The sequence below is a fragment of the Centrocercus urophasianus genome, unplaced genomic scaffold (assembly GCF_019232065.1).
Source record: "Centrocercus urophasianus isolate 14NV4802_14NV808 unplaced genomic scaffold, USGS_Curo_1.0 seq_2, whole genome shotgun sequence".
Lineage (NCBI taxonomy): Eukaryota > Metazoa > Chordata > Aves > Galliformes > Phasianidae > Centrocercus > Centrocercus urophasianus.
The window spans coordinates 12,476,326-12,489,921 of NW_024884755.1; the positions used below are offsets into that span (position 1 = coordinate 12,476,326).

A 13,596-nucleotide genomic window follows, 5' to 3' on the forward strand; every position below is an offset into this window, starting at 1 on the left:
CCTTTAAATGCTTATCTATCAGAAACATACTGGCATCTTAACCAGTATAATGTTGTATTAGCAAACGAGTTTTCCCGATTGCACAGCAATCACTGGTACTTCAGTCTGTCAATTAGGCAAGTAACAGCATTTCTCAATTCGTAGACTTCTCTGCTGGCAGTCTCTGACTGACAGAGGGCACAAAGTGGCATAACTAGCACCTGCTTATATTTTTGCAGCATGTCAAAATCATTAAGACTAAGCCACTGCTAGCCCTACAGCCCAGCAGAAACCAGTCCATTAGTGAGAGAACAGGGCAAATGCAGCAATTTGATCACCAATACCCTTCCCTGGTGGAGACACACTGACATCTTCAGTACTTGCCACAGTCACTCCCTAGCTGCAACTCTTTACCAAAAACTTTATAAGTGGTTTGGTTGCTGACAATACTGTCTTTGAAGTCTCCAAATCCATACAAGAATGCCCTTTGCTATGAAGATCTACAATTTCTTCAATTTGACTTCAGGTTAGAAAACAAACATACTTTACAATTGCATTCTGTTCAAGTTCACGTAACCTGAGCATTTATCAGCTTCTCCGCTGCTCAAAGCATTACTCATTTCAGCAGTGCTTTCCCTTGCTTTTCATCCTATCCTCAGAGAGGCAGTAAAACAGATTTATCTTTACCTTCTGATCTTTATTGTCCATTGTCACTTTTACAGATAAAAGCTTTTGCTTTGTTTCCTCTGCATCCAGATAGTGGTTTTGCCTAGAAATCCAACATTTCTGGGTGCCGGTTTGCTTTCTGTTAATCATCTCCTCATGTAACTAAATTGGCTTTGTCACCATCTGCCTTACTGCACTTGGTATTACGAAGTGTTTCCATGTTTGTAAATTTAAAAGTGAACCTTCAGCAAGAGAAGAAATCACAGATACAGTGCTTCTGAAACACCAACATATGCCTAAAAAACAAACCAATATCAACTATGGTTGACCACCAGTGGCTTTACTAATGATGGCTCTTTGTTAATTTGGTTCTGTTATTCCCATCCTCAATTCCACAATTAGATAGGATTGCAGATGTGGCTGCCTCAGGATATTTCATTAGTCTGGGAAACTTGAGAAGTATAAAGAGAATGGATGACTATCTTCTAGCGGCCATATAGGAGAGAAGGCAAAAAAAAGTTGAGGGACATCTGGAAAATGCTGATTTTATCTTCAAGAAAAAGAACTACAGCCACTTTAAATGACAACTTATTTGTATAAACATGTTTGATCAATAAGTAAAGGAATATTTACAAAGCTTTCCCAATAGTTGATGCAACATGCATATACATGTGTCTTGCCCTACTGCCAAAATTCTCTATGAACTGGAAAAACACAGAATTTAACTGTAGACTGGAGTTATGCTACTCCCCTAAGCCTGTCAAAAAATAAGGAACATTGCTTTTATTAGCAATGAGTAACATTAACAAGGGTACTTGAGTACTGTAACCAGAGAAGTTTTGAGGGAGGTTGCATATGAAGTATAACCCTAATTCTATGAAACAAAAGTGAAAATTGTCTTTTCTATATTCCTTAGGCTCTAAATAACAAAAGATAAACAAGTGTAATCTCTCTATATTTTATTAGGAATTGGTCATCATAGTCCCATCTGCTCTATCAGTCAATTCCAGAACATCTGAATGTAATATTAAAGTTAACCCAGTGAATACTTACTCCTGTTTCTGTTTAAATAGCAGTATATTTCAGTTTTGGCTTGATCTAATGCAGATTTTATTGAAACAAGTATATTACTCAATTCAGTTTAAGTTTTCAATACATTTTCTATAAATTGAATGTGTGAATATTCTCTACATTACTCTCCTGACAGCAGCAGTCCCATGGCAAAGCTGACTAAATACCTGCTTAGCAGCACAGCATGACAAAACCATATGCCTTTCCCACTCAGGTCACAGAGTCAAAACTGACCCTTCTGCCTTGATGAACAATTATTTTCTGAGCAGCAATTGGAAGAGGCTCACCACAGTACACAGAGGCCAGAACCCCACTGCTCAACATCACAGTAGCTGTGAGCCAACAACAGCCACTATGTTAATGAAACGTTGCTGTGCAGCTTGGAAACAAACAAAACAAATTAAACAGGGATTTTGCAACCTGAAGTTCATCTGACACAACTGTACAAGGTCAGCAGCCCATCTGAAGCTGCACTGAGTAGTCATTTCATTCAAGATTACAGTAAGAAATTTGCAAATGATTAAACTTCAGGCCGCCAACATTTTGGTCTTTGGTTGAAAGAAGTTCACTGAGATCCCATAGACACTATCAAACTTACCAGAAGCAAAATCTGGGTGGATACACTTCACAAACTATGGTGACCAAATAAACAGCAAAAGGAAAACAGTTTTGGAGAAAGAAAGAAGGGAGCACAATGTAAAGCAGCATCTGTCTGAGGCATCTTGGAGGAATTAAGCTGTGGTTGGCTCCGAAGACTCAGGTTGGACTGACTGCCTGACCCTTGGTGGTTTCACTGTGCAGATTTATCTTTTCAATTTGCACTGCGTAAAGCACTTTTGAAAACATATGGTAAATGGAGACGTTTCTGAACACATCCCATGTAATAAATACATTTTATGTTGCATAATAAATAACCAGATTCAATTAGGCTCAGCATAGGAGCCATATTTTGTGACTATTGTTAGAAATTTTAACATCTAACAATTTTGGAAGAAAACAAACTTTCAAAAAGAACATCAAGTTGGTAGTCTGACGCCTCCTTACAGCCACAGAATAAAAACCTGGATCCCATTATTGTCGTTATCTTGAGAACAGCATTTTAACTTCTTATCTGTGCAAGCCAGGAATAACACCTTTGAATCTTCATCTTTACACTAGTGGAAATTATACACTAGATGATAGTTGGTTTGTATGAGACTTTGGTAAGATCTAGTATGTGGTTAAACCCAGCTACAGTGGTCCAAATACAGTTTTACATGAAAATCAGACTGCCAGTATCTTAGAACAAAGCTGGGGGACTAAGCTGTTGAATTTCTTCCTTCCCAGATGTATAAAGATGCAAGTAAAAAAAGGATCCTTGAAATTTAACACAGAATAGTAAACTTCTCTTCACGTGGGCAAGCTTTCTTAAAACAGTACCTTCCTGCTCCACTGTCGTGGTTGTGTGTGTGTTGTGTAACATATCCTTATTCCATTTATTTGTCAGGTTTGAAATTCTGTTACTCCAATACTTCCCCTCCCACTCATTTTTTTTTCCAGGCAAAACTGGAAGCCAAAGATGGATGACAAGGAAGTTAAATAAACTTTTTTCTGTTTGGAACCATGATTGTAAAAGCATACTACCAACTTGGTGTGTGAAGAGATGAATAATCACTTGTTATTACATGCAAAAAGATGGATTTGACACAAAGATGTAAAATGTTTTCAGATGATTTCTTTGTTCTGTTGGATTGAGGTTTAATTTCCGCCTTCCCTAACATTCCTAATCTGCACATCACTAGAATCCCCCCCTCCCCCCCCAATCATTTCAATGCAGTTTTCTAAGAAGGGAAAAAGAAAGGATTCAGAGTTCCTGGATCCTTTGAATTTTCCATCGAGTCAGTGGAGTTTCTCTCCAGGTTTGCTGGAGCAGACTGTGGTCCTGTAAGATGCATCTCTTGTGGTTCACCCAAGATGTTATTTGGGAAAATGGGGAATTTTCCAAATGCTATGCTATCATTTTAAAATAAGTTGGTAGTTCGGTTTCCTATGATGCATGCTGGATTAGTCTAGAAACTACAGCAATCAATTGTGGCCAAGTTTTGGACGACAGTAGATATTTCAGTCACGGAAACTTGTGCAAGATATCTATAAGCAGGGAACAGCACTGATTCTCTGTCATTGCTACTGCCATCTCCTTCTTTCATTCTCCCACTACCAGAGTTACGTAGCTTATATTTTATGTCTGTACCATAAGATCATCAGATTTGGAACAATGATAACTCCTCTATCCATTACCTAGCACGGTGCGATACAAATATTTGGCTGCGTATATTGCGTAGATAATAACAGTCTATTAGCTCTTCAAACAGCAACAAATAAAAAGCAATCTACAAACCAGCCAGTAAAATCTTTAGGAAATGGAAGTTGTGGCCCAGGTTCTCAAAGCAAGAAAAATTACTCTCAAGAAAAAAAAAGAAACTCTTGTTCAGATTTCTTCGCACATTTTTCCTGTTTGGATGTGTTCAATGTGCTTTGAGCAGCAATCTGTTATTGCAGTATTTGGAAGATGAACATAGGGTCTGCTCTAAGTTTTACTTCATGTGAGCTACTGTGTACAATAAAATTAAATGGCTTGGGCATATCGTAGCACTCCTATTTGACTTAGAGAAGTGAAAAGCAGTACCAAAGGAAATGCCAGTTTTCATTATGATTTACATAGATACATCTTATATATTTCATAAACCCAGTAATAGCAAGAAAAAAAAAAACAGGAGCAGAAAAATATCGCCACCATTTATGATAACCTGCACCCTGATTACTAACAAACCTGCTTTTATTTTTTTTTAAGCCTTATTCTTTCAGGTAAATATATTCTGAAGCGAATAACAGATAACTGATGCAATACAGAAAATCCTACATCAGCTACATTACAATATTTTTAAATAACGTTCCAACCTCTCAACCATTGTATGCTATCAGCACTGCTCTAGATTAGTTTTCTGTATATTTTCATCTTTGAAACTCTGGATAGAAGATTAGTTTAGGTCATACCATCAACACAATGAGTTTGCTGATTTCTCAAGCTAAATTAAGGGCGTATCATTACCACAGGAGCCCAACTGTGCTATGGAAGCTAAGTGCATTACACTTACACATGTATTTAACTTCAGCTTCAGTTTCATTTTGATAGTACGCCAGCTTGTACTTGTGATAACCTGGTTAAGGCTGTGTTATACATGTATACACAGGCTCATATGCAGGATAAAAATGTACAAGCCAGACTACCACAGTAAAGCTGCAGTCATCTCAGGCTAACATCCTCTAAGTTCACATTCATTTCAGCGTAACAACGGGTGTTGTCTTTTTCTGCATGCAAAGCAACATGGTCATCAGTAATTCTCTTTGTAATTTCACATACCTCAATGTATTTCTTAGGCAGAGGTCCTAGTCTGTCATTCATGTTGCCTGATAGCAATCCTACATAGGGGCAGATCTGGTCCACTTGAACACTTAAAAAAAAAAAAAAAAAAGGAGAAATAAGACTGAATACCTAGATCAGATTCCATACAGATAAAGTTGACCGTCCATTTTAAAGACAAAAACAGCCTCATTAAAATACAGTTTGCTGGGGCCAGTTTCACAGCAAAAATAATTGTTACATGAACATTAATTACAGGTGAAGGTTTTCGCAGAGAACGCATTCTCGAACATGAGCAGAGAAGCTGGAGGAGAACAACTCCCTTCTGACAATTACACTAAAACAAAAGCTAGCTGAAGTGTACAGGAAAGCTTTTTAAAATCAGACAATACCAATTTAAACAATTTGAGACCCTTTGTCCAATTTTTGCCTGCAAATACAGACACCTATGTAATTCTCCTACTTAGTTCTTGTAAAAAAAAAAAAACAACCCACATGTAATGGTTTATGATAACATAAATAGCAGTGATTTACTTGGCAAGTCCATGCAACATACCAACAGGTCTGAAAGCCAAAGGCTGAAGCCCAGCCCCAGCCATTACTTAAAACAAAGCCACAAGATCTCCAAGCCTCAAACTGCCAAGTCTCACCAAAAAGGTGATGATTTAGATCTACTAAATTTCACATCGAGTAAATGAACTGCTGAAACTTGGTCTTCAACCAATGCTTGGAGCAGACATCAAATCGCAGGGTCTGAGATGAGAAAGGTTCATCCAGAGGACACTGCAACAGGTCTAAGCCCAAATAGGTATAAACAAAGGGAGCTATACAGCTGCCTCATTATTACACTCAGATGGCCAGAAACATTTTATGTCCGATGATGCTATGTACGAGGGGTGGGAAAAACAGTTCTGCTATTATGCAGAGATTTTAAAGATGAATGCCTTTAAAAGCATGAAGATCAAAAAAAAATCAAATTAAGATCCCGCTGGCGATGAGTTTGTTAATTTTTGTTTCTGTGGAACAGAATCAGCAAGATTTATTTTTGTAATGGAGACTTTAAGACATTCTGTATCTCCAGCTCAGCAGGGATCCCGCAGGAGCAGCACGTGCAATGAGCTCAGCGCTGTGCAGCTGGAGGGCAGAAGTGCTGCTGCATCACAGGGATGGGCTGCACCATTCTGCACCCACCCAGAGGGCACCACAGAGGCAGAGGCTCTTCACCTTTTGCTTGTGTACAAAATATTTGTAGAAAACAAGCAATCCTCCTAAGGAAAAGCTGGTTCAAACCATGTATCAGCCTTATTTTGGAGCTTGAACTTGCTCCAGAAGCTCCACCAGCCCTGTTGCCTTAATAACTTGGTCTTCCATCAGAGGTGAATATCCCAAGAATTTTCACAAGGGACACCAAGGACCCAGAAACAATCATGTTTTAGTTCAAGGCACACTGAGATGGAAGCCATTCCCTGCATTTCAGCAGAGCTTTAAGTCTTTCTCAGGCTTCAAGTCTTTATCAGGCTTCAGGAATACTGTAATTGCTAATAGCATTCGCATATAAAGAGTTTGTATGCACTGATAAGATGGGACAAAACAGTTTAGATTGCATGTCAGATTTCACAAACAAAAGTCAAGATGCCTGCTTTGCTAATGACATATATACATGGATATATATAAGCTACACATTAGGTAAATCATCTTCATAATTAAAGCCATAATCCCCAAAGAAAAGTGGTCATCACTGGCAGTTCATAGTCATTCAATTCTGGCTCAGGCCTGAAGCAGTGTTCTTGATAGCTAATTTCAAACAGATTTTTTTCTTAAAAAGATTGTATATGATGGAAGATACTATATATTTATAAAACAGGAACCATAGAATTCCACTGTTTTCTTAAAGCATGCCTTTGAGCAGTCAGATATTTATGTGCCATAAGGAAAGGTTATCACAGCTTTGTGAAACAATCCTTGCCTACATGCTACCAGGACAAGTTTATGTATGGCTGCATGAAGTGTGACCTGCCCCAAAGAATATGCTCCTAAAGAGGGCAATCAGGATCAGTCCCAGTTCCTTGACCATTAGCTCAAGCTTTGCCATGCACTTTGAGATGCAACAAGGCCCACATTCACAGCAATATAATGAGTTTCCACAACTGAGTTCTCACTAAATTAAAGAACAAAACATAACTCTGACTGCAGTGCATAATTGTTCAAGAGCAGCAATGCCAGATTGTAACTAAATTTTCTATACATTTCATTGTAATTCAGCATTTGAGATCAACTTGCCCAAATTATGATTAGACCATCAAAATCTAGTTAATTCCCCAAAACTTAACTATCTCACTGATTATTTCTTAACTTATATTTTTAAGGTTTTATTTCTGTTAAGGCAATTGACTGCCTCTGTTTTGTGTTGAAGCAACAGGACCCTCAATGCTTTCCAAAATCCGATTTCATTATAAAAATACATCATCAGGTCCCAATTATGAGCAGGAAGTTCCCAAAAATGGTGATTAGAAGCTTAATGCACTCTACGAGATTACCTAGGAATTTTTGTGTTTAAATAATGTTGGTGGATTACCCTACATTAACAACATAATACGAGTTAATGAGACACTCAAAACAAAAGTCATAGCACTGCTCTTCTTTTGTTTAATTGCTTATAATCTTTGTTAAGTATAATACTAGGTGCAAACAATTAAATACAATGGTAAAGCAGTTCATCAAAACTAAGGAAGACCCATGGCAAGCATTCAGACCTCTATTCCCTGAGGTTAGAAGTTTAAAAACAGAATAATACTGAATCATATCCCCACTCATAGTCCTATTATCTTTCTTTAGTTCTTAGACAAAAACTGATGAAGAAGCCTAATCTCTAGATTTTATCATCAACTACTAAGAACAGATACATCACAATGTATAAATCCGTGTCGCTTCCCTGGAGTCAATGGAGTTGTATTAATTTACTTTAGCCAAGGTCAGAGCCATTTCTTTCATATACTCAAAGCTAGGAATACCAGATAATTTTTTTTTTTACCTCTCAAATCAGAATCGCCACATCAAATATCTGTTTGATCTTGAAGAGATTTTACATGTTTTACTGGCATAATAATTTGACAGCGTTAGAAACACTTCTTGAATATAAGCCTTCATTTTTTTCCTAATTCTAATTCTTCTGTACTACAGAAGCACATAGGAAGATGTACATACTTACAGATCCATAAGCGATTAAAACTTAAGAGTGCTGTTGGGAGAACTGTCTCAGCTGATCTTCAGACATCTCACCTGCCTAAATATATTTGCACAGCATTTACTTGTCTTTAAAAGGAGCAATAGATTAACAAACTACAGGTGCCAAATGAGGATGGAACAGAAGCTCCCTTTAAAGTTAAGCACACAAGTCCTAGTGTGGCCCAGTAGCCTCAAATCATTTAAGTGCTGTAGAGACTTCTCCCAACAACTTGTCTCCTCCTATCTAGAATAAATTTCATCTCTGCTGTCTCACTCATCTACATTTGATCTCAACATTGATCTCAACAAACACCTTCCATAGTTAGCAGGTGTTTGAAGCTAGGATTTAGGAAGGAAGGCAATAGCTAGAAAATGCCAATACACTAAAATACATCCATCAACCTTTGCTCTTCAAGGGCCTTTTTCTAGAGAAACCATTTACCTCAAAGCAAACTGAACTGCTGTGAAAACACCACCCTTAACAATAAGCACAAAGCAAGTAAAAGCATGGCCCAAAAAATAATATATAAATGACATTCAATTACCTTCACTCTCACGGGCAGAATAACTTATTTTACTGGTCAGTTAAGAAATTTAAAGACATGCTTACAGTTCCCAAGGTCATCTAAAGCAACAGCTCATAGCCTTAAGGATCAAGCAAAAGAGTTCTTGGCACTGCCCTCCTCCAGTACAGCATTCATTCCTACCTCAGCTACCAAAAAGAGCCTCACGTGCCAGATTACATGGTTTATAATCTCTCACTCAGAAGCTAATTCAATGCAGCTGAAGTCGGCTCCAGCCTCACCCAACTGGGCTCCCTGGCAACAACTACAGTGAGGACAGACACCTGTGGTAGATGGTGAGTGCAAGAACGTTAACCTTTCCCGTGCCAGTGGTGCAGCCTGGTCCATGTACATCTTATCGCAGCCTTAAACATATACAAGTGTTCCAATGAAAGCAGCCTGTTCCTCATTAGCAATTTCACAGTCCGAAAATAATGATGTGACAACAAACTCAACAAAATTTGCTCTAGGGCACAACAAGAAATAGACAAGATTTCCATATTTTTGGAGGACAATTTACTGTACTTGAAAGAGATGAATTCTTTCTGTTTACATTAACCGCCTCACTATTTGGTCCAATTATTCCTACTACTTCAGCAATCATGTTATGCTTGTTCAAGAAGAAAGAAATAACAACAGCTTATCTAGTTGAGAGCTAAGAACAAACAGTAAAAAATCAGTGGATGTACTTAAGCACTACAGTTGTTGCTATTGTGCTAAAGAGATGATTCATGTTCTCATAGCAACTCGGGTGAAAGAAAAATGCTCTTCTTCTGAAAAGGCTTCTGTTATAATGGTTAAAGAACTCTTGAATAATCAAGCTAAATGGAGAGGGGAAAAAACACTTCCCTATGAAATTACGAGCACTAAACTCAAGGACGTGTTGATCTTTATATTATATCGATCTTCATACACATCTCAGTTAATAATCTGCCACTGCTATATACGGTATCGAGCCAAGACAAAAACAGACAGCATCAAATATCAGAAAGCCCTTTAAATAATGTGAATCTTCCAGCCAACAGCTGTGATAAGCGAATGTTTATGGAGGTTTGCTACAGGAGAAATCTGTATTGTATATTCAAGGCCAAACACTCTTCAGTCAAAACCATTCATACAAATGATTACTACCAGCTCTTCACAAACTGCCCCATGCATTTTGCATTCACATGGCTAACTGGCCACAAGCAGCGAGCACCAAATCCTTTCTGGCATGGCTGTCATGCCACGCTCGTGTGTCACTTTGCTCTCACCGCACGCACATCACAGTCATAGCAGATTGCAGGGAACTGGCAGGAGTGACAGAGAAGTCCGACTGGACTGTGGTCACGTTAAGCTGACTTCATAGTTTCGGTGCACTGTGATCTTGTCTTCACCCATTGAGGCTTATACTGTTACCACAGTCAAAATAGATCACAGTTTGCTAGCACATTACTGTCATGTTTTATTCATGCTGAATATGCTTTATATATTTTTTTCTATCCATTCATGGCAAAATGGTTTTCACAAAGCACTTGCTAAGTTGCTGCAGGCACAGAGGACAAGCTTGTCCTTGACCTGTGTTTTAACACTCCCCTTTGAGTAGAGCTTGAGTTTCAAATAATGGCCAGGTTGTGGGATTAGGAATCAATATTCAGGAGCACTGGCAAGAGACAGGGGGCTTAATTTCCTGATACGTGTCAGCACAACAGCAAGCTCGACCTAGGCCAGGTAGCATCAGTTACTAGCACTGCCTTCTGAAGATGCTCCTAGACTGAACTTCCTGGGAGGGAATAAAGGCATTAACAGTTGCTTTCCTTTCCCCAGCTGCATTCTCCTTTTCTCTCTCACAATTGTCCTCTTCCTCATCATCCTCTTCTGCTTCATTCATTGCTTTTCCCCATTTCCTCTCTCACAATTGTCCTCTTCCTCATCATCCTCCTCTCCTCCCCTCTCTGCTTTCCTGTTCTTCATTCACAGGAGCCTCAGCACCATCAGCAGTGGGTCTTGGAGCTGTATGCATCTGGCATCATGTACAAACCACTTCTTCTGGCAGTACCCACCCAGCCCTGCAGGATGGGGCCTGCTTGGATAACAAAAATCCACAGTTGCCAGAGGAAAAAATGTTAAGACTCTCAAACTGATTGTGGGGCAAAAAATTACTGTAAAAATCAGCAGAATCCCGCCCAAAGGAAGGGATCGTGGAAGTAGACCTCTTGATCTCACCAAGGTACATTCCACATTATCCCTGTGAGGGAGCGTTCAGCTGGTGGCCCACAGCTGGCTGCAAGATGGGCTGCAGCCTTCTATATTTATTTCCTCTGCCAATCTGTGTTGCAACTCTGTGGCCACAGAGAGTTCTGTAAGCGACCATTAATTAATGGCTTCAGCCAAGCAACACTGAGAGCATCTGCCCTTTTAGCAGTGAGCATTTTGGAAACTAAAGCCATACTGGTAACTTCTCTTAAAAGTTTTCTCAACGAGTTTTGACAGCTTTAATACAGGAAAGTGGGATGGTAGCAGGATATCTACCAGAGATTGTTACACGGTTTTCTTAAACTTATCCAAAGCTTTTTAGGAACTTCTTGGAATGCCCAATGGTTTCACCATCCTCTCTCTCCATCAGTTGGATTTTGGCAGAGAAGCACAGCGGGATATCCAAGAGCACCAAAAGAGGATGGACTCATTCAGGCACTACTCCCACTGGAACTCAGCTCTTGTGACTATAGCAAAGTCCTGCTGGCAAAACACAACTGCAAGCTCAGCATCCAGCGCTAGAGCTCCTGGTGAGCATGCTACAGCAAGCTCCTCTGGATGCAACAATTGCTGTGACTGTTCACTAACACTTTTTAAGACACTGACTTGAGCGTGCACCTTATCCAGACCTTTCAAGGCACCCAGTGTTACACTGAGACCAATGTGCAAATTAAATCAGAGCCTAGTTAGGCAAACAGGTTTAAATTTCATTATTATATTTGCTTTTAATATCTGCAAAATACAGAAATATCTAATAAAGGAATGCTTCTCTGCTTCATTTTAGAGTCATGTTGAAACAACTAAAGCAGCTCTTTGTGAACAAGGTATACACACCCCAAAAATTGCCTATAAATGAGATTCATCTTTGCCCTACACCCATTAACTTCTAGAGCCAGCAAACAACCCCAATAGGCAGTGAACTTCACTTTCAAATTGCATTGAGGATGTATCTGATGCAGGGCAGTCAGTGCAGGGAGCACTCCTGACATGAACTTTCTTCTACTCCTGCAAGGCCTGGGAGCACGTACCCATCTGGAGTGCTTGGAGCACTTTTGCCCATACACACGCATTTCAGCAATTGTCCAAAATGTCTTCTAGCTAATTTTGGTTTCCACAAGAGCTAAGCTGCATGCATATGGCTCTGTTATGATTAAATGATGCACATCTAAGTGCGTTGTGTTTACAAAAAGAAAATGGTTATGAAGCGATGTTTTCGCTAGCTCTCTTTGTGTGCTTAGAACATAATTAACTGGAGGACAGGCTTGTCCTGACACAAGTCAAAAATGATTTAAACAGAGATCTTTCAAATTAAATGCTTGCGAGCCTGCTTGCGGGTTTTATGGATTTCAGGAGGGCAGATTCACATGGCAGAGTACACCAGGAAGTATGGGAACAGCACAAGAAATGCCCGTTCCTTGCAGTACTTCTCTGGCTTGTCCGTTCCTGAAGCATTACAGCAGATGATTCATAGGGCAGAGAGTGTTCTGCAGTGCAATTTACACTCTGCATCTGTGTCATTTCTTGACACAGTAAAGAGAAACTTTGATACACCAAAGGTTGGCCCAAAGTTAAAAATAATCTCTGGTAAGAGTAAGCAAGCTCTTCCTGCTCAGTATCAGACATGCAGACCCATGTAGATCACTGCTGTATTTCCAGTAAGCTTCAGTTCCAATAGTTGTCTTGCCCCAAATCCCCAGTGGAGGGGTACATAGGCATTTGCAACCCCATTGGCATCTCTATACAACAGCCTGGCTTGATCTTTAAGGGCATTTTATCCCGGCAGTACCCAGAGAAATAGCCCACTGTACAAACAGAGGCATTTGGAAGTCACAGAATCATAGAACGGCTTGGGTTGGAAAACACCCCAAAGATCATCTAGTTCCAACACCCCTGCCCTGCCAACCCCTGAATCAGGCATATGCAATGGAGCTCAGCAAGAAGTAGAGTCCCATGATCTTTCTTTACCTCAGCAATATGATGGAGCTCAGCTTGGTTGGGCTCATTTTTCCCTACTGCCAACAGTGCAGTACTTTTTAAACCAGCAAACAAAGTTCTTGCGTGTGCAGCTTTGTATTTTAAAGCAGACCCCTAAGGAACTTTCAACAGTGTCAGCATCAGTGTATTTCAGTGTTTGCCACCACCCATGCCAAGCTAAGCCAAGGGAGACATTATTCCTGGAAACTCCAGTGTTCAAGGGATTTCTCATGTCTCTGAATTTACTAAGGACCAGCATAAATTATCCTGGATAGCTTCTCGGGGCTGAAAGCAATCTTGAAAGCTGTGGCCCTTTTTGCCTGGAAAATGAATTCTGAAATGCTCATTTTGGACGTAAGTCGGATCTACTACTGTGGTGGCACCACTAGGAAAGCATTACTGGAAGCTTGGTAGCAAACATGCTCTGTACTTCTTTCTTTCTTTCTTTGAGTGTGCTAGGTTATTAACGTTGTGGTAGGGACA

General features: G+C 39.7%; 1 long non-coding RNA gene across 11 annotated transcripts in view; it reads right to left on the reverse strand.

The window, feature by feature from the left end:
- Nucleotides 1-13,596, reverse strand: part of LOC122161891 — a 346,860-nt gene that overhangs the window by 124,032 nt on the left and 209,232 nt on the right. For all 11 annotated transcript variants that reach the window (XR_006169331.1, XR_006169329.1, XR_006169337.1 and 8 more), the window contains one exon: nucleotides 5,117-5,207. This is a non-coding gene — a long non-coding RNA (uncharacterized LOC122161891). The remainder of the gene's footprint in view (nucleotides 1-5,116; nucleotides 5,208-13,596) is intronic.